Raw genomic sequence first — 26,595 nt, forward strand, 5'->3', positions numbered from 1 at the left:
GAACTTTAACTTCCCAAATTTTGACATTTCAGACCAACCTGTAAAGCCTACAGACTCTGCAAAAAAAAATGTGCCTGAAAGCAGCATCTGTAAGACTCTAAGGTGCATCTTGGCTTCAGAGAATTTTGATAGAAGAGAGGTAGCATGAAACCTCAACCTACTTACAAGAAGAATTTTGTGCACAGCAGAGCGTTGGGCATGCCCAAGGAACACCAGGTATCTAAAAGCACCACAATTGGCAGGCTGTCTAGCCCACAACACAGCTCACCACATGATTTTCCATATGCAGGAAGCAGAAGTGACACTTGTTAGAGCTACTTACTCTTCCTTCGGCCCCTTTGGAGTAGAAGTCATCTGGGCTGCAAACAAAGTAGCCTCATGACCAAGAGCCAACAGTGTCTTTTCCATGAAAGAGAGAAAAATAAAACCAATCCTGAGCTGAGCAGCTCTCCACCTTCATCATTCCGCCCTGCTTGCCTGAAGCTGATGTGATGAGGCCTAAGCCCTTGCTTTCCCATTCTTGTCTAAACGCAGGTCTGGCCCAGCCAGTTCTCAGTTTTTCTGCAGCTGTTGGTGCCCAGCCAGTTCTGAAGCCACTGCCTGGAGGCAATGGAGCAATTAAAAATGGGGAAAAAACACAGACACCTGGGAAAACACCAGGAAATGAGAAAGGTCACTGAAGAAACACAGGAGCCAAGTACACACACATGTTGAGGCAATGATCAGCACAGCAGCTCTTCAGCTACAGGTGGATCTTTACCTCTACGAACAGGCAGCACTTGAGCTCCAGTGAGCTCTACAGCTGCAAACTGCACCTCTGACTTGTCTCCAGAATGGGATGAAAGACAACTTTTTGAGGTCATCTAAGAATATGTTATTATTAATATCACTTAGCACAGCTACTACATTTCAATAAACTATTTTTAAAAATGCTCAGAAGGAAGGGTTTGCATTTTGTATCTTTAAAGAACAGTATACAAGGAAGTTAACATGGTGAAAACTCCAACTACTTGAAGCCAAGGGTTAACTACATCTGCTGACTTTGACATTACTGATGCTATTGCAAAAATATTAAGTAAAAGACAAACCACTAAAAATGCATGATAACTGGAAGACAATAACTTAAAATACAATCTAAAAGAACAGGACAAAAAAATCAGTTCACTAAATCTCATGTCCTCCTCAAGACTGTATTCTTATTAATAAGACTAATAAAGTTTGGCTAGAACAAAGCAGTATTTGTGCTTGAAAAACAGAAAGTGTAATCACAGTTATTTGGAGAAATAAGGGTGACCATACACAGACTTAAACCCACAAGAGCAAAATAAAGCTCCGTTCACAATAAGAATATTAATTCTGAATTAATTTATTGTATTTTTAATATGCACGGCAGCTTTAGGCTAACACTTATGATATCTGAAGATAAAGCCAGCTGTATCAACTACTCAGGACTATGTATTGAGAGTCTGCTTAGAACCCAGACGAAACCTTTGGTAAATGATTATAAACCAGCAGATGGTACAATGTAAAAGTAGCCAAGTACTTTTTCACTTTCAAAACAAAGTAGTCATGCACAAACCCAGCCCAGCTTCAGCTGCCCACCGCCCTCCCAGATAGGGTACTTCCAGGGCTCTTGGACTGAGCTGGGAACATCACCCACTCTGCTCCCAGGCACAGTCCTGTGCTTCTACCACAACGTTGTGGCAAGGTTATAAACATACATATGCATATGTTACACTAAACAGATTGCCCTTCCTTCAGAACATTATACAGTATTTTAGACAAACAAAGAATAGATATAAACAGATTTTCTGCTATTATCTTGTCACCTCTTGCTAGTCATATTCAGTTGCAAGTTTGAAAACTACTTACAAGAAACATTTTGATGCGAGTTCACACCTGTATTATCTAAGACCCACCTAACTACCTACACAAATTCTCACAAATCTCTTTCTTAATAAACTCACGTTTCCAACAGTCACCTATGGTGTTCTCTGAGAAAACTTCAGGCCTGTACCACGGAATTACCTTGCCATACTTTTGGGTAGTTTATACACATGCAGGTTGCGCAGAGGTGTATGCGCTAGTATTTCATTTCTGAAGAGTTTGGCATTTCTAAGACTTAAATTACATTCAGTTAACGCTACAAAAGATAGCAAAATTAAAAGCCCTAAGAAGGTTTTAATACAGAAGTAAGTAACTTACCACATTTCATATTGGTATCAGGTCCAGTGAAGAAGACAAAGAATTAATTACCAGTCAATGCCTCTCCAGCTTGTACTTTCTTCGCATACCTCCCCCCATTCCAGCAGGATGGCACAAAACGTAAAGAACAAGAGTGAGAGAACTTGGGGGTTGAGATAAAAATGTTTTATCAGCTGAAAGAAAGAGAGAGGAAGAAACAAACCAAACCCCACCGAGCGAAGCATGGCAACTCGCCAACCACCATCCCACAGGCAGAGGATGCCCAACAGCCACCTCCACAGCACCTCCCTCCTGCCTTTTTTAATGGGTGACATGACCTCCCACGGAATGGAAGGTGTCCCGGGCTGGCTGCCCCACCTGCTCAGGTGGAAGGGTCTCTGAGGGGCTACGCTGCAGCTGCACAAGCGGAACTAACTCCAGCCTGGCCAGGCCCAGCACATGGCCATCACCGACCGGGCAGCCCGAGTCCTTGCAAGCAGCATCATGATACTTGTACTGCTGAGGCACCTACAGACCATGAGCAGCATTTTCTCACATGCAAAAGGCTTAAACACTGGATGTTGGCAGGTGCCTGTGAGGAACTGTAGGCTGTGAGAATCATCCAAACATAAAATGGCCATTTTAAATGCACCTCTTCCTCACCACTCCTCCTTACCCAGATCAGGCTCTAAGTCACTTGTTCAAAACAGCAAAGATAGCTTGAAGGCTTAAGAAAAACAGAATGGAGGTACTGTCAACTGAAGTGTATCTTCTTGCATGTTACACCCACTATCTCAATGTTCTCATCATGTTCAATTTAAGTTCAATTTAAGTTGCTCTTCCTTTTCAAGGAACTGAAGTAACCACGTTGCTGAAGCCTTTACTCCTGAAAATCTCTGAAAGCTGAAAGCAGCTACTTAAACATCTGACAACACTGTGAGGTCAAAGCAGGTTATACACATATAATTAGACTACTGGTAACACAAGCAACACCCGGCCCTGTGTGTACATGCCTATGAGCTTGCATGCTTAATATACGTGTGTGTGCACATATGAAATGTGTGAGTACACAAAGAAAATAGTCACTGCAGTCAACAAAGTCTCTGCTATTGATTCAATTTGTAATCGAGTGAGACCCTGATAATCTCTGGACTTCCCTTCACCAATATGTAAAATACAAGTAGAAATGCCCATAGAACTTGCATACACACAGAAGTTTTGAGCAAGGCCAGTCTCCACAGCATGTACCTATACAGAGGTGAAGCCTGAGGACCAGAGACTTCTCCAGCCCCTGACACAACACGGGGACAGCAAAGCTTCACCAATCCCAAATCCCCAGGTTCCAGCCATTATCATCATATAAAAACCATCAAAGCTGCATCATTCTCCCTCAAATATGGGGAAAAACCTCCTAAATTAATTATTATCTAAGACTGGAAAAAATACTTTTTATAGGATGCAGTGATTTGGCTTCAAACCAATTTTTTTTTAATTAATTAAACTGTAAGCAGAAAAAGCAGTAGTCAGAGACACACTTTAATTTATCTCTTAATTTTGCTACATTGTTTGCACAAGTGCTCTGTAAGGGAACATCCCCAAACCTGGTCCAATACTCAAATTTTACAATAGCTACACGAGAGAGGCACATCAAGAACTGAAGAAAAGGTACCATTTAATTGCTCCTGCAGTTCTCCAATTTAAAAGAATTAAAACATGCTTGCAATTCAAATAAAAAGTTTGAAAACAATCTCATTTTGCTCATTAAAAGTTGAATCTATACTGTTTTAAAGTCTGCGCTGTACTATTTCAGGTTGGGAGGAGAAAGGCTGAAGAAAGTTTGCTGTTTGGTTTTTTTTTTTTACCAGTTTCTTAAGCAACATTTATAAATTCTAAATGCAAATTAAGCTAGGCTGTTATATCATCTTTATATTTCTATACAAAAGTCCTACTACTAAATGCTAGAATAACAAATAATACAGCAGATCTTAAGAGCTTTCTAAAGAAAACAAATAATTCATACCTACATTCCAAGTAGTCTGCAGCCAGAAATCTCACTCTCCCTTAAAAAAATCTGAGTAATAGCAACTCAAGCAAACACAGTAGTGTTTAAAACGTCACTTTTTTAAAAAACAGACTTAAAATCTCTGCATTCCCCAATTTTCTCACACACAGACAAAATCAAAAGCCAAAATCTCTTTTTAAAGGCTACCCCTTCTTTCTCCTCTCCTGCCCATTACAGTCACTAGCAAACCCCACACTCCACCAGAAACCAAACCTTCCAGAGTTTTAAATAAAATTTTTACATTTCCTCATAGCAGCAAGAAACCAGGTTTCCCAGTTTCTGACTCTGGCTTTAAGAAGCGTTCTTGCTTTGTTCTAGAAGTCAGACTTTCTTCTCCCTTCTTCAATGCTAAATAGCCGTGTCAAGCCTTACACACCACAGATGAGGGGGTTTGGAGTTTTGTTTTGGGTTTGGGTTTTTTTGGGGGGGTGAGGGGGAGGAGGACGAGGGTGTAGCTGCCACAGAGGCATATCATTCCCCTACTTGAGGTATTTAGACCACACTTCATGGCAGGTGCAGGTATCTTCTCACACAGCCCAGCAGATTCATCTCTAAGGGATACATGTCTGCACTTCAGGTTTGCCTGTTTTGTTCACTGGTCAGTCCCTTCCTAAGAACACTTTGAGATTCAGTACTGCATTTGCTACAAGGTGATTACAAAATTTCTGCACACATTCAAATGGCTCTAGTTTTAATGTGGCTGAGATGCAACTATGCTGGTAGCATTGTTGAAGGTTAAACTTTTAGAACAATGTAAGAATATTATGCTTAAGTCAAGAAAGATGCTCTTTGTATATATTAAAGCCAAAGGCATCCCTAATCAGAAGAACCAGTAGGCAGCCTTCTTTGAGCAAGGACATCCCAGAGCAATTAGACTTTGAAGAGGGTACATTGCCAACTTAGCAAGCAAACTCAAGGTCCCTGTATCCTTAGCTCAACTACCTCATTATAATACTAAAAATCATGCCTATAGGTCAAGAAGAGCCTTGCCCAGGTGAAGACCCTTCCCCTGAACATGCATAGAAGTATTGTGTCAGCAGTATTATAATTGTATGTAAATTACTAACCAATCATCAAAGAGAGGTTGGACTTGGAAAATTACTAACTCTGCAAGTTTTGTGTATAAATACAGCGCGGAAAGTCCAGTTGATGTGCTTGATTTGTGGGAAACCACCAAGCATCTAGGCTTGTGCAACCCTGAAATAAATAAGCAATGTCTCTCCCGAGTGTGTGATGACTGCACACTGGGAGACAAATCCGCTTTTTGGACAACAGTATGAAATATGGAACTATTCTTTTTTATAAACTATGTGAGTTCTTTTTAAAAAGAACTTTAAAACCTGCAGAAACTGACCAAGGAAGTTTGATTAGGAACCAGAAGAATCAACTCTGAGCGGACAAAAAAAACAAACTGACAAATCATCTATCCAAAAAATGGATGGATGTCTGCGAAACACAAAACTTTAATGCTGCTTTGGCAGCATTAAAAGGCATGGAGGGCAACCTTACCTTTGAATTCACCCTCTGGCTTGTCCCCAAAGTCTTTTAAACCATCTTGTTGGTTTTATATCAAGAAGACAAGATAATTGCTATGACAAATGGCAACATTTAAATTTTCAAGACTAATTCACTCATAAGCACATCACCTGTCTGCCACTTCACTCCCACATGAAGTCTGAGACCTTAAAGTGCTTGAATTTAAGTGAAGCCTTGTTACACCTTTGTATACAGCTCCTATTTCACTCCAAACACTCTGTGGCAAAAGGCCGAGGGAACAATCTTCACCTTTTAGCTCAGGCACACTTACTGTATTAAAAAAAAAAAAAAAACAAACCAAGAATTGCCTGTTTGACTGTCGTGTATTTCTGGCCTAATCCATGCTGGAAAACATTGCCAGAGTTCAAGAGATTAATTCTTCTGCAAGTAAAGCTCATACATTTATTCTGGTGGAAAGCGTGCACAAAGCAATTTTATCTGGATTTCCTAAATATGCCTACATAATATCCATGCAGCTAACTACTGCTGAGGTTTTCATGGGAATGAGGACCATTCTCTAAAAGCAATGAGTTCTGGAACTTTTACTTTCATGAAAATGCTGGTATTTACTTTATTGGTGTTTCTGAGTAACCAAGTATTAGAAATGCTTACAAGCAGCTGGTGGATCTTAAGACCTCAGAAACCAAAGAAGAGCACCAAGAGAGTCCTTACCAGACCCCCAGGCAATTTCGGTTTCATCTTGAATTTGTCAGTGCATGGCTTAGAATTGTTGAGTTTCCCCGAGGTTACAAATTCTGCCAAAAATACAGGAATAAAAAGCAGGATTTGCAGACTGCAAATGCCAAAACTATAAATCTTGAAAACCTGTAATTTGTTTCTTTCTAGCCTTTGAGAATTAATGGGATTATTAAATGCAATATATCAAGAGTGAGAAAAGTTTAAGCCTTCATTAATTTATGGAACAACTGATTAAGCAATATTGCCCGTGTCACTCTATAGACTAAAACTACCTGTACTGAAAGAGTCGTAAATCGAGGTCGCTGTCATTCACATTGCATAGCTAGGTTTTAAGACATATTTCCACATCAGTGCCTAAAACCAAGGCAATAGCAACCTGTTAAATGACTAGTTTAAAATACTTAAGATTAACCTAGCATACTTGTAAAGAATCCAAAGCTAAATGCAACCCTATCCCCACCTACTGGGCAATGACCAACAGGCTGGGTCAGTCAAGAAAAAAATTAATGTGACATTTGGTGATGAAGACTCTGACAGTCTCTAAAACAATGGATTATGACGTGCAACTTATATCAGCATCAACCACTCACGATATGGGAATGCAGTCAAAAAAAAAACCCTGATATTTTGAAAAGGCAAAATCAGGAGTGAATTTACTGGCACTACAGTGACTTGGCTCACTTACAGCTCCAAAGCACCTTGCAGCAACAACTCCAATAATCCAACTGGAAAGAGCTGAGCAGCACCTGAAGCCCAGCACTGCACTGTCAGACAACATCTAATACATCCAGTGAAGCTTCAAGACTTCAGGAACTTCAGGAACTGGCCCATGCCTTTGCAAATTTGTTTTCACAGAGAATATGCAGAATTACAAACCAAAATAGCCCCAGGCAAAGAAAACAGTGAGTGACCTCAGGGAGGCAACCCCAGGGCAGTGCATCTGGTGTCACACTCAGTAGCTGGAAATGACTGATAGGAAAGGGAGCTAATCTCCCTTACCCAGTTTTTCAAGTCTTGTACTAATGACAGACTACAAAGGCACCCTGTGGACAAGAGAATTCAAGAATTTACAAACCACCTGCTGCAAACACTCCAGGGAACATGCAGCTATCCCTTACAGGACATTCATCCCTCATGAAAAGAGATCTTTGAACATCCATCCAAAATTAGTAGGTACTTAAGTGATCAGGGTCTCAGAACCCCCAAAATAAACACATGCTTCCATGCCCCTAGGTCTTCAACAAAAATTATTGACAAGACAGAATTTACTGAAGTACCCGTTTCATATGTGGCATCAACACCTGACCAAACAAAGCCCAATAAAACAAAAACAAACAAAAAAAACCCCAAAGCCCAAATCAATCCAGTAACAAAACACATAAAAACGTTCCATTTGTTACTAATAGGTTAGGTAAAATATCCCAAAGATGTGCAAGCATTCTCATTTCAAGAACAAAACACTGTAGCAACAGCAAGCATTCATGGGGTTTATTTTTTTTTTTCCCTCTTTTTAAATGCAAACCCCACTGCCTGAGAAATATGCAAGGAGAAGTGAGCTTGCTTTTGTGACCCGAGTGTGCAGAGCAGGGGGAACGATGGCTTCTTGCAGTACTATGTGAATACTAATCAGAATTAGAGGGAAGATGAGTAGGAGGATTCACAACTGCAGGCGTAGTATGTGATTAGCAACTGTGATATACTGCACTTGCAGCAGCACTCATTTTTTCAAATAAAAACTAAAATTTAAGAAAGAATGGTGTCAACTGTAAATCTGAGTTAAAGTAACCAAAGGAAGGAGACTCTGTGCTGGAATTTAAATTACATTACTATGAATTTAGCCAACTCGCATGCAGAAACTTAGAGGTATGACTGTAGCGAATCGACCACCGAGAGCAGATTTTGGAGAGACACAAGGGGGAACACAGGTAGATGGTACAGGAGATCGGTAGTGCTTAATTGGAAGTGCAATTTGCACTCAAAGCAAGCCATGAAAGATAGCTTGGCTATAAATAGGAGTCTACTGTATATTGCATGAACTGCACACAGCATTGAAATCCTGAAAGGAAGCAATTGCTGTTGTTTAAAACCATCTCAGGGAGAAAACTTGGGCTGTGCAGAGCAAAGGGAAGAGAGGGGAAAGCAAGACAAAGCATCAGTGTTGCTGTCCTTGCTGTACACTTCTCATCTTGGGGGAGAGGGTGGGGAGAGGCAGATTAAGTTCACCACAATAATTTTCATGCAAAAGCAGAAACCACATGGAACAGGAAACAATAAAAGAGAGCATTAGGGAACAGAAGCATTTCCAAATGAGCTTCTCACAGATTGCTGTATAAACCTAACAGGTATATAACAAGGATTTAACAACCTACTTCTTCCACCGTAGGTCACAAAGACACTTGGCGACATACGTATACAAGATTTACTCAGTTACTTCATGTATATACTGAACATAGTGCTTTGAACAACACATATTGCCTTAAAAATATATATCAAATTTTCTCAGAGCTACAGAGCATGAAATTGCAATGGGAATATCTGAAAGCAGATCGTGAGACTACAGAACACCTCATTTTTCTAGGCAGGAAAACAAAACTCTGTTTGAAAGGAATCATCAAACTGTAACACAAAATGATTTCTGATCTAATTTAAAGGATTACCTAAAAACCTAAAAATCTCTGATTGTAATTAGATAAATGGCCTACTCAGATTGATTAAGCTTGTCATTTACAGCAAGAGCACACATTCCTCTTCTCTAAAAAGAGAGAAACAAGAATGCTCAGCTGGAACATTCTTCCATTGAGAAACACCAGTTAGTCAAAGCTAAACAGCCTATAGAAAGTGCATTTTTAACACATGGATACCATTGAAGTATTTTAAATCGGCCTGAAAAGGTGTTTTTGCAAAGTACTGATTTATCTTCCTCACATTTATAAAAACTCTTCCTTTTCCAACCCCCACTTCTAACTAGCACTGTTTTCCCATCCCACGTGTACAGACAGGCTGAAAGCAGGACTTGCCGCTACAGGTTATTTCTTCTAGAAGATACTGCCATGCTGCATCTCTTTCATCAACATGTCCTGCTAATTTTAGTAAGGAGCAAACAAGCAACTGTGGGAACAACAACAAACAAAGAACATCCACTTAGCTGTCACCTTGACTGATTCCAGTTTCCACTCAACTCTTATCACCTCAAATATTCTCATCATCCCCAGACAATTCCTCAGAAATACAAATGCCAGCTCCTCCCCTGAGCTGCCTGCCGCAGCGTTCCCATCCTCAGCACCTTTGGAGAAGAAAAGCAGCAAAAGAAGAAAAAAGTAGGCACATCATTGCCAGCCATAGATGGCATTGTATGTACATGTTCTACTAAAGCCATCATGAGGATTTGTGTTATTTTCATTAAAATTCTGAAAATGACAAAAAAAAAAAACATACAAAAAAGACTTTCTGTACAGTTCATGGACTTTGTGCCACTACCATCCTCTATAAATATCCATACATGTGACTCCAGGCCATTTCTTCAACAACCAGGGAAAATCCTCTGATGAAATCACCAGGCAAACATTGCAGATGTGTACAAACATTATCCTTCCAGCTGAAAGTCGATACACACAACTCACGTGCCAGACAAGCAAGGAAGCATTCCCATTCCTCTAAAGGATGTTTAGTTGTATTTCAAAAAAACCTTAAGAATCCAAAAAGAAAAAGTAGTAATGTATCAAAAATGCTGAGATGCAAGAGAAAGAATCATATTGTGAGTTACACTAGCACAAATCAGAGTTTGGATGAGACGAGACAGGATGCCAGGACACAGAAGCCATTAACATATGCTTAATGCCATAAATACTGAGAAAACCCATGCTTTCGAAGTGAAGAATTGCTATTTCTTTTAAAAGGCTAGAGGCTCTATAAAACTTTAGGATCAGCAACCTGTAGTTACTTGCTTCTTGGCAAATTTTTAATTTATTGACATTGAGAACAATTGCACAGGACTCCTTAAAAAAAAGACCTATCCAGTCACATCTGGCCAGGAAGAGTATGATTCTTCAGTTTGCTTGTCTGTGTTAGACAAAACATCAATAGCTGCAATAACAAAGAGTTATTTTGGGAGCAATGCCTTATCTCTTGAGTACAGTAAGTGGAATGATTCACAGTAGCATAATAGCTTTGAAACGCTCATGGGGCCAGTCAGTTATCCTAGACCTATCCTTTTAACAACAGAAACCCCCAACCTCTTCCCCCTCCCCAAAACCCTAAAAAACCTTAAGCACAATACATGCAGTGTGCTTACCACAGAATAAACTACATTTCAAGGTACTTATTATAAGATGTAATTTTAAATCAATAATACTAAAGTATGCTAACAACCTATATTCATGTAAGACATCTGAGCAAAAAAACCTGCATCCCTTCTCTACAATTACTTATGAAATACTCTTACTACCTTTGTTATGAGAAGAAAGCTGGAGTTTTGTTCTTAGATTTAGTTGGCCTCTCAAACACTTGCTAAAGCACCTTTTCTACATTTATTTTATAAAATTTTGATCACTGAATATGACTAATTAACTGTAATCAGAAATGTATATCAAGTGTACGGGATGTAAGAAAAAACTGCAATTTTATTGGCTCTTCCTTTCCCATAAGCTCATACTTATTCCTATATATTCACAAACCTTCAATATAATTAAAAATCATTGTGTTGTATTTCAAGGAATTTGTCTATTTAATGATATTTTAGTGTCAGTAATTGAGCAAAAGGGGAATAACTTTTTTTAAGCAATAGCAGTAATTGCTCCAAAATCCTCTTCTGGAGAGCAACAGATGTTATGCTACTTCCTGCAACCCACATCTTGCAAGAAATACAGTTTTCCTGGAACTTTATAAGGGCTTATTAGAACCAACATGCAGAATGTAACCCTCCTCTTTCCCAAATCCCTGCTAGAAAATATGACCAATTGCTTGCTTACAACTGTGACAGAAAACCAATACTGGTAATAAATTCTCCTTCCACCAAACACAAAGAACACTCCAGTTCCCAAATTCTTCTCAAGAGAGAGAGTAGGGCAAGACATCCAAGCACCAGATGAAGAAACTGTTAGAAGGACTGAGTAAGAAGCAGCGATCACATGGCACTAAACAGTCAAAAAAAGAGGTGGGTATATCACACTTTTTTGAGAGAGAGATGGGTACCACAATGAATGGTTTGATACTTTTTCTAATTCCCTGGAGAAGCTATTCTCTCTTTAAGGCAGGAGTGAATCCAGATGTTTTACATAGGTTCTTTCTTATTTCAGCCAGGCCGTATATAAAGGAAAATTAATTTTTATATGTAAAAATACCATATTTTACAAAACATTTGCTATTACTGAAAAGAAATATATCACATATTTTAACTCTAATTCTTAGAAATCACTAGAGTACTCAAAGTCAGCTAATTTGGGTCAATACCATAGATGTATTTAAAACTTATTTAAGCATTAATAAAAACTCTGTTTCAGTTACCCACAGACAAGAGTAAATACATAAACATGCATTATACATATTAGACACTAAACATTGAATAGCCTTTCCACTTCTCATATTAACACAGCCAAGACATTCAAAGAAATTGCATTAAAAGGATAATATATTGCTCCATAACATAGCATGAACTTTATGGCTTTCCTGTTATTTTCAAAACAGATTATGAAACAAGATCATTCCAATTAAGGGCAATTCCCATCTAGATTCCAGCAGCCACAGAGAGCCAAATGCTGTGTTGCTTTCCTCACAGCATTCTTGCGGAAGAATAAAATGCATTCATCTGGCCCAGCCTGCTTTTGTGTTTATTCACAGGTTTTACTTCTTTCTCCCCCTCATTGTCATCTATATCCTCCTTCTCCTCCAACATGACTTATCTTTGCATATCCTTCCCAGTCCTTTCATATCTTTCCCTTCATGTTCTCCTGCTTTTATACAATCCAAATTTTTGCACAGCCCTTGGCAAGAAAATATGAAGAAAAAAACCCCAAAAACCAACAGATCCTTTTCTCAAGTTGTAGCTTCCTGAAAAAAAGGATCTGAGGTCGTAACTAACAGAAACTAAGGACCTCCTGGAAAGCAAACACACCAAGTCCATGGAAAATGCAGCATGTGTGTCCAGTACTTGCAATGACACCTACAGACCAAAGAGATCTTCATCAATCCACTGTTTCAAATTCAATCTGATCAAAAGTATGAAAAAAACCACTGAACTGCATTAAACTGTCATATTGCCTAATGCACCTAGTCCAAGATACCGAGGAGCTGATCTGGACTCTGCACAGAACAGTTCCAGAAGCTCTGACTTACGAGACAGGCACAGATAAGATTTCTACATTCATACTGCTGGAGGCCTCATCATTTTTTGATATTTCTCAATACATTTCGATATATTTCAAGGTACTGTTAATTCCCTCCAGTTATTCGGAGAGAAATGGTGCAGCACTGCAGTAATTCCACCTAGTCTCTCCTAAAAGATGCAATGAATGGGGATCCTGATTCCCTAGAGTTTGCTTTCGGAGAGATGGATCTGTCATCTTTCAGCTCCCTTGGCCATTGTAGAAGAGCACAGTGAGAAATCACAGGTGAAGATGCCAACATGATGATGGCAACTCCCTATATACCTCTGCTGCACAGCTAACAGAAAAATATCAGTGCATTTCCCTGATCCTGGAAGAAAAGGAGCTGTCTAAAGCACAACATAGACAAAGCAGTGCTGGCAAAATAGGGGGAAAAATGCTTGTAAAGAAGTGCCATCCCCTTCTGTTGAAAATGCATAGTACCCTGTTCAACTAACACACACAACGTCTCAGATGATCTCACCCTTCACAAAGGTCATGTGAATAACTAGCGCCACTAATAATCTCCTTGCTTCTAGCACCAGGAAGAGGCTTTGGCCATATTCGCACTTCTAGATGGGAAGAGTATAATTCTGAAGACCAATCAAAGGACAGACCTAATGGTTCATCTATTACAAGATGCAACTTGCATTTGAACCGCAAGGCCATTGACTCTGGTCTTCCCATTAGCTGTAACTACTACCAGTAGGTTCTCGGCTCCAGTCATCAGAAAAACTAATGAACGACACTTGAGCTGCAGTAAAGATGACTTCCAGATCAGTTATGACAAGGTTTAAAAGCTAAGGAACTACAGACAAAGCCCCCCCACAATCCAGCTGGCCTGGCTGAAGAAAGTATTTTCAGAGGATACCACACACAAAAAAAAAATTCTCTCCTCTTCTACCACTGGGAGGAACCAACCTTTTCCACCTGGTGCAGCGATATTCTGTCTATCCAAGTGCCTCCAAAACACGTTTATTCAATCCTTAGAAATCAAACTTACACATATCCCAAGCAGTCCAGTAGTATGACAACGTATCTGTGGGATATTCTGGTAACAGTGACTGCCTTATTACATGGACTCAGGAGAGTCCGCTGTGATTTTGGCAGAGCAGGTATTAAATGTGCAAGTTTATCTAGCCAGTTACAACCTACAGTTCAGAAACTCCTCCTTCTACATAAACTAAGACTTTCAAAAAATGTTACTGACGTTGGTATTATAGTGCTTTGAAAAAATGGTCACTGTATTTCTCCAAAATAAATACAAGAAAACTGCTAGTAAAGATACTCTTTTCAACTGCTAGCATCTTAGAGGACATACCCTTAGCCAGCTTTGAATATAAGAGTATTCTGAATAACTCAAAAATCTGACTGTAAAGTATAAGGTCTTGAATAAACTCCTTCCAAATATTAAAATAAAAGGAAGCCTTTCTCAGACAAATAATCCATACGGATTCAGTGATCCAGAATCAGAAAAATGCCACTTGGCCACCTCTCTAAAATAACAGGGAAAGCATTCATTAGCTGGACTTACTATTAGCATGATGCAGTTCATTAAGTATGCTGCTTTCTCCGTTCGTACAGGAAACTGTTTATAATTCTGCTGGACGTGCTCAAGCTTCCCTTTCACTAGGGTTGGAAATGAAAGAAACTTCTAGATAATGCAAGCCAAACATCTGGCACATTCAGAAAACACTTGCATCCTAATGATGGTGGGAGAAGTAATATCTCTCATCAGTTCATTTCATAACAATCATGTAGGTTGTGTGGTGAGACAGTAAGTACAGAAACCTTTCCTCACCCCCCCATCAGGCACTCAGATTTGTCTCCTTTTTTGTGCATATCTACTGACACCCCAGATGTTTGCAAACTAGAAACCGAAAACTACATCAGCACTGCTACTACTTACTGATTTTGCATTCCCACAAGTCTGCTGAAGTTAAGTCACATTTTTCACGGGTTATATGTAAATGTTTGCCCCAAGAAAGAAACCAAGAGTCTGACTTGCGATCCAAGAGCCACTTCAAATCACACAAAGCAAGAGTTAGACATTTGCTTCTGCTACCAACGATGCTCAAGCTTCACACACACATGCACAAGTCATGGCAGAGGCTTTGGCACTACCTGCCCCTCAGAAAGCACTTGGTGCTCTCCAAAGTGCATCCGGTACTGTGGTAAAACCTGTTCAAGTGCCGGTACTTCATGTATGGGAGAGGTGTGACTGCGCCCAGGGCAGGGGATACTGAAGGCATCCCAAGGGGATACTGCAGGCAAGCTACAGAAAGCACTATAAACCCTGCACCCACACAGGGTGGTTCAGGTGCCAGCAAGCTGAAAGCACAGAAGTTCTCCTTTGGCTCTGCTACAGGAGGGTATGATCAAGTCAGGGCTCACAACTCGCCATGATCCCACATGCACTCAATCCAGAGGGGTAAAGCCAGTCCCCCTCAGCAAGGCTATTAAGACCCAGACCAGCATATAAAAGAGATAGTGTTGCTGCTGAAGACGGGTGCAGACGGAGGTTGACAACACGCCTGGGATGCAATGCCCACTAAGATGAAGAGCAATCCCACTCTAAAGAGGGTGACCATCCCTACCAGGGAGAACAGCTCTTTGAATTGCAGGGGGGAGGCCTTGACAGGAAGAACGAGCAGCTCCAAGTGTCCCTCAGTATAAGGAGTACCAGCAGACACTGCTGATCCCCATGCTCACAACAAACATGGTGTTAGTTTGGATTTGCTGAGAGGTAGCCACCTTCATAAGTCTTCCAGGAAAGTACTGTTGGGGAAAAAGGAATGTGAGGGCTTTGTCCCACTATTAGGCTAGCAGAGAGGATGAAGAGCAATAGGGACAGGAACTGGAAGGGTTCACCTGAGAGCAAGCAAGCGCTTACCTCTGGGGCCTCATTACTGCCTTTTTACATCATCTAGATATGTGCAGTACCTGGAAATTGCCAGAGCTGACCCAGCTCCTGCTGCAGTACAAGACAACCCTTCTCAAGGTCTCTAACTCTTCGCGTGGCACGGCGCAGAGGCTGTCCCAGGGCAGGAGGCAGGCGTAACGCAGTGGCTGTGGCAACTGTTCGAGACATAGGCTGGAGACAAAACATCCAGTTGCAGGGAGTCTCACAGACCCCACTGTGCAAACCTCAACCAAGAATGGTCTTACAACAGAAAAAATACCAGGCAGGCAGTTAATTCCAGTTAATGCAACACTACTCTGTCTGGCTTTATCGAACACTGGATCTAAAAACCACTTGCAAATGAACAGAGCAGTTTCATATAATACAGAGGGAGCAAAACAGCTTTTAACTGGGGTTAGAGCTACCTGAACAGAGACATCTCCAAGGTATACTACATGTAAGTGTTTTGCATTGAGCTACGTTAGTGTGAGTAGGGAAAAAGAAAGAAGCTATCCCAAAGGATAAGCAACAGGTCCACCCATAGCATGGTTCGTGTTGCATTCTCAGGTCTCTGATGTTGATCCAAGGCCAAAACAGTGCTAGATCCTGGATCAATCAATCATCTTTTCTCCGGAGAGCTCTGTAAGCACTAGCAGCAGCCTTGAGCTATGTCTAGTGTGCAACTCATCAGCTGAAACAAGTGTAGTAATAACCATGGTTTGCCACGGCTCATAAATTGCAGTGTGGACTCCACTTCCCAGCTGATGCTGGGAAATCCAGGAGATTCTAAGCTATTAAATTGAAGCAAGGCCATAACTTCTTATCCTGCTCCCTCCCTTTAAGGAAAGCATTGCCTATGGTGTGTTCTTCAATATTCAAGTAAGTCAGAACCATCCAGGAACAAAGAATAGGAGTCAAGGTTAACAGAGAAGCATGTCCTCTCTACTTGTTTACAGGTATGCTTGGGACAAGCAAGTGTACTAGACTTTTGGCTACATTTCAAGCAGTATGTGTAGCATAAAGATTCCCTTGCAAAAGCAACACTAAGGCCCACCTTAGCTATTCAGAAAACAAACTGGACACTGCATGGGATTGAAGGGTCATGACAGTACAAATTAAACAATACTCTAACAGTCGAGCAGATGCAGACTAGCGCATTCACATCTCACTTCCACCAGGCACAGCAGGGCAATTTCTGTCACACAATCATCAAGGTTGGAAAAGACCTTGAAGATCATTCAGTCCAACCATGAACCTCACACTGACCATTCTCAACTCCACCAGATTCCTCAGCACTGGGTCAACCCGACTCTTTAACCCCTCCAGGGATGGGGACTCCCCCCCTGCCCTGGGCAGCCCATTCCAACGCCCAACAACCCCTTCTGCAAAGAAACACTTCCTAAGAGCCAGTCTGACCCTGCCCTGGTGCAGCTTGAGGCCATTCCCTCTTGTCCTGGCGCTTGTTCCTTGGGTCAAGAGACTCATCCCCCCCTTCTCTGCACCCTCCTTTCAGGGAGTTGTAGAGGGTGATGAGGTCTCCCCTCAGCCTCCTCTTCTCCAAACTAAACCCCCCCAGTTCCCTCAGCCGCTCCCCATCAGACCTGTGCTCCAGACCCTGCACCAGCTTCGTTGCCCTTCTCTGGACACACTCAAGTAATTCAATGTCCTTTTTGTAGTGAGGGGCCCAAAACTGAACACAGTCATCGAGGCGGGGCCTCACCAGTGCCAAGTACAGGGGTAAGATCCCTTCCCTGTCCCTGCTGGCCACGCTATTGCTGATACAAGCCAGGATGCCATCGGCCTTCTTGGCCACCTGGGCACACTGCTGGCTCCTGTTCAGCCGGCTGTCAATCAGCACCCCCAGGTCCCTCTCTGACTGGCAGCTCTCCAGCCACTCCTCCCCAAGCCTGTATCAAGCCAGCACAAACTCCCCCAGGTCTGAAAAAGCATCCACATCCCTTCATTGCCATACCATCTTTCTCACACCCCCTCACATGTGAGTTTGCTGTGAAGTATGTTGTACAGAGCATCTCACCTGTCAAGGCCTCACAACATTCATCATTTGGGCAAGTAGCAGCTCTTACATTTTGCTCAGGACAGACAAAACTTCTACATCCATGCACAGATGCCCTAGCAAGGATGAATCTATTCAACACTGCATGAGATATCTATACTCCAGGTCTGTCTTAGGAAGAGTCATCTCCACCACAAACAGCAGTTTGTGGCCACTTCACTATATATTTGGTTCAGAAGTACAGAAACAGAACAAAGATTTTGTCTAGTTTATTTCCTACAAGGTTCATGACTTCAGAGGTAGGTCAGGTGAACCATAGTTCACTTATTTTTGTGACTTCAGACCAGGAATGGTAAGCTATCCAACTCAGCAAGAACAGCCCTGAGCAGCTCTTTAATCGATTTACGAAGAATCTAGGCCAGCATGGTGTAGCGAGCTTATCTGGTTAACAGTGATTTCAAAGGTGCAGCACTACAGTCCTTGCTCAGGATACATCAAAGCATGCAGAATACTGAACCCGAGACACAGAAGTGGTGGCAAATATAGAGTTATTCTCAATACACAGAATTTCTAAAGCAAATGCTCAGCAGGTCAAGCAGGGAACTTCTAAAATAGAATCCCCAAAGCATCAAGTATGCTGGAAAGTCATTATAAAACTGTTAAAGGAAGGATACAGTGTGAAAGTACATCACCAAATTAAAATTAAGTGTTGGTTATTTATGAACCAAGGACGTAAATTTATGGACCAAGAAGAGCTCTCTATCCCATCATCAGTTTCTGACCTGTTGTGTCAAACAGCAGCTGTTTTATTTGGCTGTTCCCTGGTCTGTGAGAGCTGTGATTATGACTGTACTCAAGGTGGGAGTACAGTGACTTCTCCGATTTTTACTGCCTGCTAACTTGTGATCAGAGTCCGCTTTCCCAGCACCAGCAGTGTAGCAGGTCCGGCATGCACTTTCACAGCTCAAAACCATGGAATAACTTTGCTATGACACTAGAAGACAGTACCCCACACACACCTCATTAAGCCTTCTCCCCCCTGCCAAGCTCTTCTACCAGAAGACAGAAATCCCATGACTGGGATTCAGGGAATGTACACAATCTACAGACTGTGGCTAGATCAGGAACTGTCACTTGAGGAACTTAAATTCTGCAACCTAGAAGCATCCTGGCCTCAGTACATTCAGAAGCAAACTGTAATAAACCATTTTTGTCCCAGAAAACCATCAGAAATTACATCTCCAATCCTGCCCTAGTCTTAACTCACTCATTTGATATAAAATAGTGTAAGTGCTTAAAAATAAAATAAACATTTATCTAATTTATAATTTAATGTGTACGCTGGGAAGGCAGAGAGTACTACGAAGCAATACTAATTTTTTGGAAATGCAAAAGGTGTTGTAGCATCTCAAATGTCACATACACAGCTTCAAAGCCAAAGCACCAGTGATATTCAAAAGACCGAACAATTTCAGTAGAAAAAGTAATAGTAGAATTTCACTTCATAAAAGATGTGTGATATTAAAGACAGCTACAAAATTTCAAGAGATATTCTGTGCTTTAACAGAGATTACAATTATTTCTGTATATTGCAATACAAAGGTTTGCTTCTTAAAAGCCTAGATTTTAGACTGGATTTTTGCACCGAAACTTTGCAGATATTTCTCCATCAAATCAACAGTTAGTATCTATCTGTGCACGAACTTGCTGGCAACTTAGCTGCTGGCTACTGTTCAGTGAAAGAGAAGGTCTACTCAGCAAAGTGGAACTTATATTAAAACAAATGGGACAGCACCAAAACAAGGACTGGAGCAAAGATAAATCGACTGCTGAAGCACATACCCTGAATACCTCAGATGGGACAGAATTTGCTATATACGTATGTACAGACATTACATGTGTGTCTGGAGAGAGAGAGAGAGCATGCACTCAATCAGTTACAAGCACAACAGTAGCGTGGATGTAAAATCGTGCCACCTGGAAGCACTAAAGCAGAGATTTGAACCTTAAGAAATATCGTCTTCAATGGACTTCACGTATGATGTACATCTAGTTTGTGATCACCCTGTGGTGGGGAAAAGAAAATCTTAAGTATCTTCTCTACAGATAGAACAGAAAACAGTATTGGCAGTCTTTGAAGGAATGCCTTATGAGGAATGCTTCTGCTCTGTCAGGACAAAGCTAACAACCTCCACATCCACTGTTGTCCCTAGATGAAATAACCACTCTGGTTATTCAGCTTATTTCAACAAAGCGCAGTAGCCATAGTTAATGACAGGGTAGAAACACTGATGCTGTTACCATGTCTGGCCTAATTTTGGTCAGAGTTCTTCCACTAACTGTGGTTGGTTCTCTCGGGGTGCAAAGAGCGGCCAGTAGAAAATAACTTTGCATACAAATGCCAAGAACCTGGGTAACAAAACATGGGTGCAACCAGCTAACTTGATCTTATTATTTCACCAGACATAAGCAGAGAAGATATTCTTCAAAGGATTTTCTACTTGGGACAGAGATATAGAGCACCATATGTTAAACTTCAAAATTGGTTTTGATCAGAATCACTCTGGGAAATGCTGATCCAGTCAAATTGCATTTGACTGCAGTAATGCCAGAAACCTTGAAGCAACACGGAGATTGCTCTATCGTTCTTAAGAGAAGTAAGAACTATATAGAAACTGTGCCACTAGTGGAGAATTTAATTTTCCAGATAAAAAAAGCAAAGAATACTAATAGCAGTGTAATTTGTATACTCTCATACATGACTGATTCAGTGAATAACCTTTGTATCTATAAGAAAGAAGGTTAATTCATACTCGATTTTGAGAGAGTTCACTCACAGAAAATAAACTGGATTTGAATGGTAATAAGCTGATTAAACAAAATAGAAGAACAAAAGAAAACAGATTTGTAATTAAGAGTTATCAGCATTTGTTTTGGAAAAAGAAATTAAGGGAACTAACTAGAAAAATCAACTGAATTGAGGAGCTCAGCTGTCTGAACATGAAGGCCTAGAAATCTTCAAATCCCAGGTATCAACCCTTCAGTATTCTAAGGAAAAAAGAGGAAGAGAAAGACTTCCAAGAAGAAAGACTTGCCATTTTATTCTGTGTGAATAGCCTAACAGTTAGCTACCTCTAACATTAGAAAGCCTTTAATGAAAACATAGAGGTCTTTAAAAAGCCTAAAACCAGACACAATAAAAAGATCGAGAAAAGAAAAAAAAAAAGTAAGAATGGGTATAATGGAATCTCATTAAGATCTCAAAGTCCAAACGCAGTATTTTCCTGGATTTGATAGCTTTATAAACATTGTTGGGTGCTCTAAGTAGGTAAGGAACAGGAAAAGAACAACCTGGGTTCCTGTGTGGCGAGAAGGGTATTTTGCAAAGGATAATGTAAGTACCTAAGGAAATTTTTGACCTTATTTTTAGTAAGGGCATTAATGTTTACTATGAGAGGAAGGGGGTGAATGGTGAAAAAAAAAAAAAAAAAAAAAAGATACACAAGCATACAAAAGAGGAAATCATAAAGTGAAATAAAAACTTTAGGGGCCATGAAACAAGTCAAGCCCAGAGTTTTGAAATAAACGGCACACAAAATTGAACATTACTAAGACATTTAACTAGGATACTGCATACAATTAAAGAGTAGGAAATAAATTATTCATGGTTAAAGTAAAAGAGAAGAATTCTCTACAAGCCTGTAAAACTTGCTTCAGTGGCACAGACACCAAATATTCTTCCCTTCAAATTTCCTTCTAAAGACACGAAAGCACTGGAAAAGGTGACCAAATTTATTACAGGCTTAACACGAGGTAGCTTGTGACAGACTAACTTAAGAGATTACTTCATCAGATAACATTCTCCAAATGCTCTAGATCTCATTAATCTGGATCTTAGCAGGGTATTCAGCAGTGTCACATGGGAAACTGTTAGTTAAGCCTCAACTAGCAGAGGAATTTAGAAGTAGGCAAGCATCTGGTTCAAGGGGAGACAACAGAAGTCCTGAAAACTTAAGTGATTATTAGAAGGTCTTAAAAATCAGTCTTGGAAATTAAACATTTCAAACAATAACTCTGTCGCTAGTATTAGGAACGGATTGATAACACGTAATACTGCAGGGATACAGATATTGGAAGAGAGGACATAGATATTACACAGAAGTAACTAGATGTCCTGAAGAACTGAATAACAGAAAGAGGATGAAATTCAGTAAGGCACAACTCAAGGTTCTGAGCTAAGGGAGTACAATAAGTTTCCTGGTATGCTGTGCACTTTCCAGTGAAAACTGCAAAGGAGGAGGACCAGGGAGTTTTTGTTAATTACAACATAATTATAAACCATAAATGTGATCCAGGTGCAAAAAGGCAAATGATACTTGGATCCAGAACAGACGTATTTCCAATAGGAATGAAAAAGCAACTGATTCACTGAACAAAACACTGGTAATGCATAAAAATGAATGCCACACACTATTTTGATCACCATGTTAAAAGATGAATGTTGGATAAAATGATATGCAAAAAAGACAGCAAAGAAAATGGAAAGAAAGGATTGCATTTACTCTGGAAATCAGAAGAATCTGAGTGTCAGGAGCTCCAGATTTCCAAGGGAGCACCAGTGACAGAAGAACAAAAAAAACCCCAGCCTTACCCTTGTTTTCAGATGGGGCACAGTAAGTACGCCAGCCATGATGGCATGCTATCAAGGCTGCAGTAGCAAGAACCACAGTTGGAGATACAGATGATCTTTTCCAACCTGAAGCTCCTAATACACATTTAAAACTATGAACTTTGAGCAAATGGTGCTAAAACTGTCTACAAATGTCAGTGTTACCACATCTCAGCCCTGAAAGATCACTATCAATACTAAACTACACAAATGGCCTTGACAACTCCACTCTTTGTGAAAATTTGCTTTTTATTTTCTTTTTTTTTAAAGATAGTGTTTGTAGATAACGGGCATTCATAGGCAAAAAATTATTAACACACACAATTTTAAAAGCAGAAATGAAGTTTAAAACTGGACATCTCAAACTAAAGCCTGCAGCACACAAGGGAACAATTCTCACTTTATACCTTTAACCCTTATAACACTTTGACTGTATAGCAAGTAAAGACTAGAACCCAGCATGGCCACTTAATTTTATTTTAAATCTTAACAGCTTAAATTTCATTCATTCCATATTATTTGAAAGTATTTGTGAGCAAGTGTTTCTTCAGCATAAAGACCTGTCTACTATTCCTAAAAAAGATGTTATTATCAGAGAGTTCCATACGCCAGTAAATCATGAAGCTCATATGAAAAAGGAAAAAAAAAAAAAAAACCAAAACCAGAACACTGGTGGGTTTTTTTAAAGAAAAAAAAAAGCCTCTAACAACCCTCCTCACCTTTTCAAAGAACATTAAAAACTTTGCACCACAATTTTACAGGCGACCGCCTTTCTGGCGAAGCTATTACACCTGAGCAAATATGACACAAGGTGACAATACAATTATTCCAAACAGTGATTTAAACACAAGTAGAAAACCATAAAGAAGATATCGAGCCCCAAACTTCTTTACAGTCTGCATATTCACTCTCCAAGGGTAAGGTGTGAAACACAGCAGTGGGGGCTAACTTTCTTGCTTCAGCAGCTCAGTACAGCAGCTGAGAGAGGAGCACTTCATCCTTAAGCGGAGCAGACCTCTCATTAAATTGCACTCTTATTTCATAGGGTTGCAACTGCAAAGCCATGTGGATTATGTTCCTGAAACCCGAGTACTAACACTGATAGATAAAATGCATCAAATAACCCCTGGCTAACCATTCTTCAGCCTCCCCAGGAAAAGAAAACCAAAAGCAATAGTTACATTCAGATAAGAGTAACTGAGAATTCATACACAAACTCTCAAACTCTCTAAAGCAAGACCCAGTCCTGTAAAAGTGCACAATACATTAATATTAATATCATTAATTATTTACTATATCTCCTTACTATTAGCTTACCAGCTCCACCAATCAGCTGACTTTATAGGAAGTAATGAAACGTGGACCTAGAGTTAACCTTACATGGGAACCTGTTATCCTCTTGTAACAATATAACACCTCAAATAAAGGCTTCCTCCTTGTCTATACAGATACATACACACCTATCCCTTTTGTCTTCAGATGATACGTGAAGCATAATAAACTTGTTTATAGTCCTCCATATTAAATGGAATGCAATAATCACTAAAATTTACTTTTTTTTTTTTTTTTTAACCTAAAGCAGTGTCTTTACATTGATAGTAGCATTGCAATGAACACTGGGCAAGGAAAATGCAGAAATCCAAGAACAGTAACTACTAAAACAATACCAATCAGGCAAAATATCACACAAGGAAATGATTAAAAAAAAAAAAAAAAGAGTGCTATGTGGTAAGAAGAGTTACATATGCAGGATATTCAAGGTATGAAGAAAAAAGTTGCCTTTTTTAAAAGTTAATCTTAACTGTGTGAGAAAAAGGGGATGAAGGAGAGGGAGACTAACTGAAAGTACTAACACAGCAGTTACTACTGCACCGAGTTTAGAGGCATATCAACAAATTAGCAGTGTACAACCCCTTAAGTTTACTAAGCTTCAACTCTAAAAACTGCAAAAATTAGACAAAATGCTGCTTGGCATGTTAGCCTGTTCCGAGCACTTCTCTGAAAATAAATTCCTCTGAGGAAGAGGAGAAGAGTTGTGGAAGCTACACTTCCCAACAAACATTCATTTCCAGCACAAATAATTGAAAAGCAAGTGTTAAGATTTTTTTCTGTTTCACTGGAGGGAAACCACACTGACGGGAAAGACACAGACTTCAGTTTCACGAAGGAAATTCTGCCTAAATTAAAAAAGATATATAGTTTTTCTACTGGCTCCCCCCCCCCCTTAAATGTAATGGAATGAGGGGTTCATGGTGACAGATTTTTCTGAACAGATGAATAAACTATTAGTTCTGGGAGCAATTTTACCCTGACTTAATTGCAAGGGAAAGAAGAAAAGCAAGAAGAAAACCCAGCCTGACTTAGTAGTTCAAAGTTTGCTGCTTTAGGTTATGCAGCAATTTTCCCCACAGGTCTCTCCCCAGAGTAACGCCACCAGCTCGCCACTCTCTGCTTCCAAAATAACCCCGCTAACACAGAGCGGCAGCGATTCCCGCGCACGCATCTGGCATGGAAACAACCACAGGAGCGGTAACGGCAAGGAAATAAATAAATAAATAAATAAATAAAATATATATATATACCTTCGCATATCAGAGCAAGACGCCCACAATCGCTCTCCACCTTCTGCTCCGCATCCCAAGCGCTTCAGCTGCCCGAAAGGCCGGCGGGGGGCTTCGGCAGGGCCCTGCCTGCCCTCTGCCTGCAGCTCCCCGGCACCGGCGACGGGCGGGCAAGCGCCGGGCGGGCGGGCAGGCAGGCAGGCAGGCAGGCAGGCAGGAAGGCAGGCAGCGCCGGCCCCCCCCGGGCCTGAGGGACAGCCGGTGCGAGGGGCTGGCGGCTGCCTGCCCCGCCAGCCTTCCCCGCAGCTCCCCGCTGGCTCTGCCCGCCGGCTCAGCGGCGAGGGGGAGAGCAGCTTATCGCTGGTTCATGAGCTCATTTGACAGGACAGGAGTAATCTCTTTGAAGCCCTTCTCAACGCAGCCCCGCTGCTAGTTAAGTCTACCTTACCCGAAATAACGGTGCCCCATGCGATTGGCTAAAGCGTAAGACGGCAGCATGTTTTGAAAAATCCTTCAGTCTTTCATTTATCTTCATTAAATTCAAACAGCATTCATTGAAACTCCCATTTGCAAAAAAAAAAAAAAAAAAAAAAAAAACAACCTGCACAGACTCACAATGCAAATCAAGTGAGACTGCACAGGAATCTAATCAAGTTTATTAAAAGTTGAATCATTGATAAGAACAGCTGGGATTTCACACCAAGCACCGACCCTCCCCAGAGCTTACATCTGTAAACCTGCTTGAATTTGGGCTTAACTTTAAACAATCACGTCTATGGCTGCAAGTTCCAGCAGGAGAGAGAGAAGCACAATTACAGAATTTGCTGTGAAATGGAGAAAACAGTGACAGTGCCTTGGACCTCCTCGGCAAGGGATGGGCACCAGTTAAATCACAGAATCACAGAATCATCTAGGTCGGAAAGGACCTTGAAGATCATCTAGTCCAACCATTAACCCAGCACTGACAGTTCCCAACTACACCAGATCCCTCAGCGCTATGTCAACCCGCCTCTTGAACACCTCCAGGGATGGGGACTCCACCACCTCCCTGGGCAGCCCATTCCAACGCCTGACTACCCGTTCTGTAAAGAAATACTTCCTAATATCCAGTCTAAACCTTCCCTGGCGCAACTTGAGTCTGGAAATAAAAGCTGGTGATTACCTTCTAAAAGGCTTTTGTGGCCAAAATGAAATAACTTCAGAAGTTCTGGGGCAACTTCCTACTGTACTGTTGTCCCTGTTACAAGAAAGTACCATTTTTTCAAAATAAAAGTATTTTTTTGTCAGGGTACAGGGTGAATATGAGCTCACAACAAAAGATTTATATCGTGAAGTAATCTTTAGGAAATAATACCACAGCTTACTTGAAAACCTGTGTTGGGACTAAAATCTCTCATGAGCTCTTTAAAAAAAAAATATACAGAACTATCGCAAAACTGTCTAATGCTACTAGTTCTCATTACACAAACCCTACTTACCAATGAGACTTCAAATCTTAATTTCTTTCAATAGAAACTCACAAAACTGTAATTGAGACTAATCAGAATGAGCATTTTCTTTGTCCTATGAGACCAAGAATATTATTGATACCCGAACACTGAAACTTAAA

General features: G+C 40.6%; 1 protein-coding gene across 1 annotated transcript in view; it reads right to left on the bottom strand.

Moving 5' to 3' along the window:
- The window catches only part of PCDH15 (protocadherin related 15), a 459,942-nt gene extending 434,212 nt beyond the window's left edge, over positions 1–25,730 (bottom strand). The window contains exon 1 of the mRNA XM_074830171.1: positions 25,008–25,730. The gene's annotated coding sequence lies outside the window, so the exon portion shown is untranslated. The remainder of the gene's footprint in view (positions 1–25,007) is intronic.
- Positions 25,731–26,595: the final 865 nt, after the last annotated feature.

Source organism: Strix aluco, chromosome 7, assembly GCF_031877795.1.
Source record: "Strix aluco isolate bStrAlu1 chromosome 7, bStrAlu1.hap1, whole genome shotgun sequence".
In the NCBI taxonomy this organism is placed as follows: domain Eukaryota; kingdom Metazoa; phylum Chordata; class Aves; order Strigiformes; family Strigidae; genus Strix; species Strix aluco.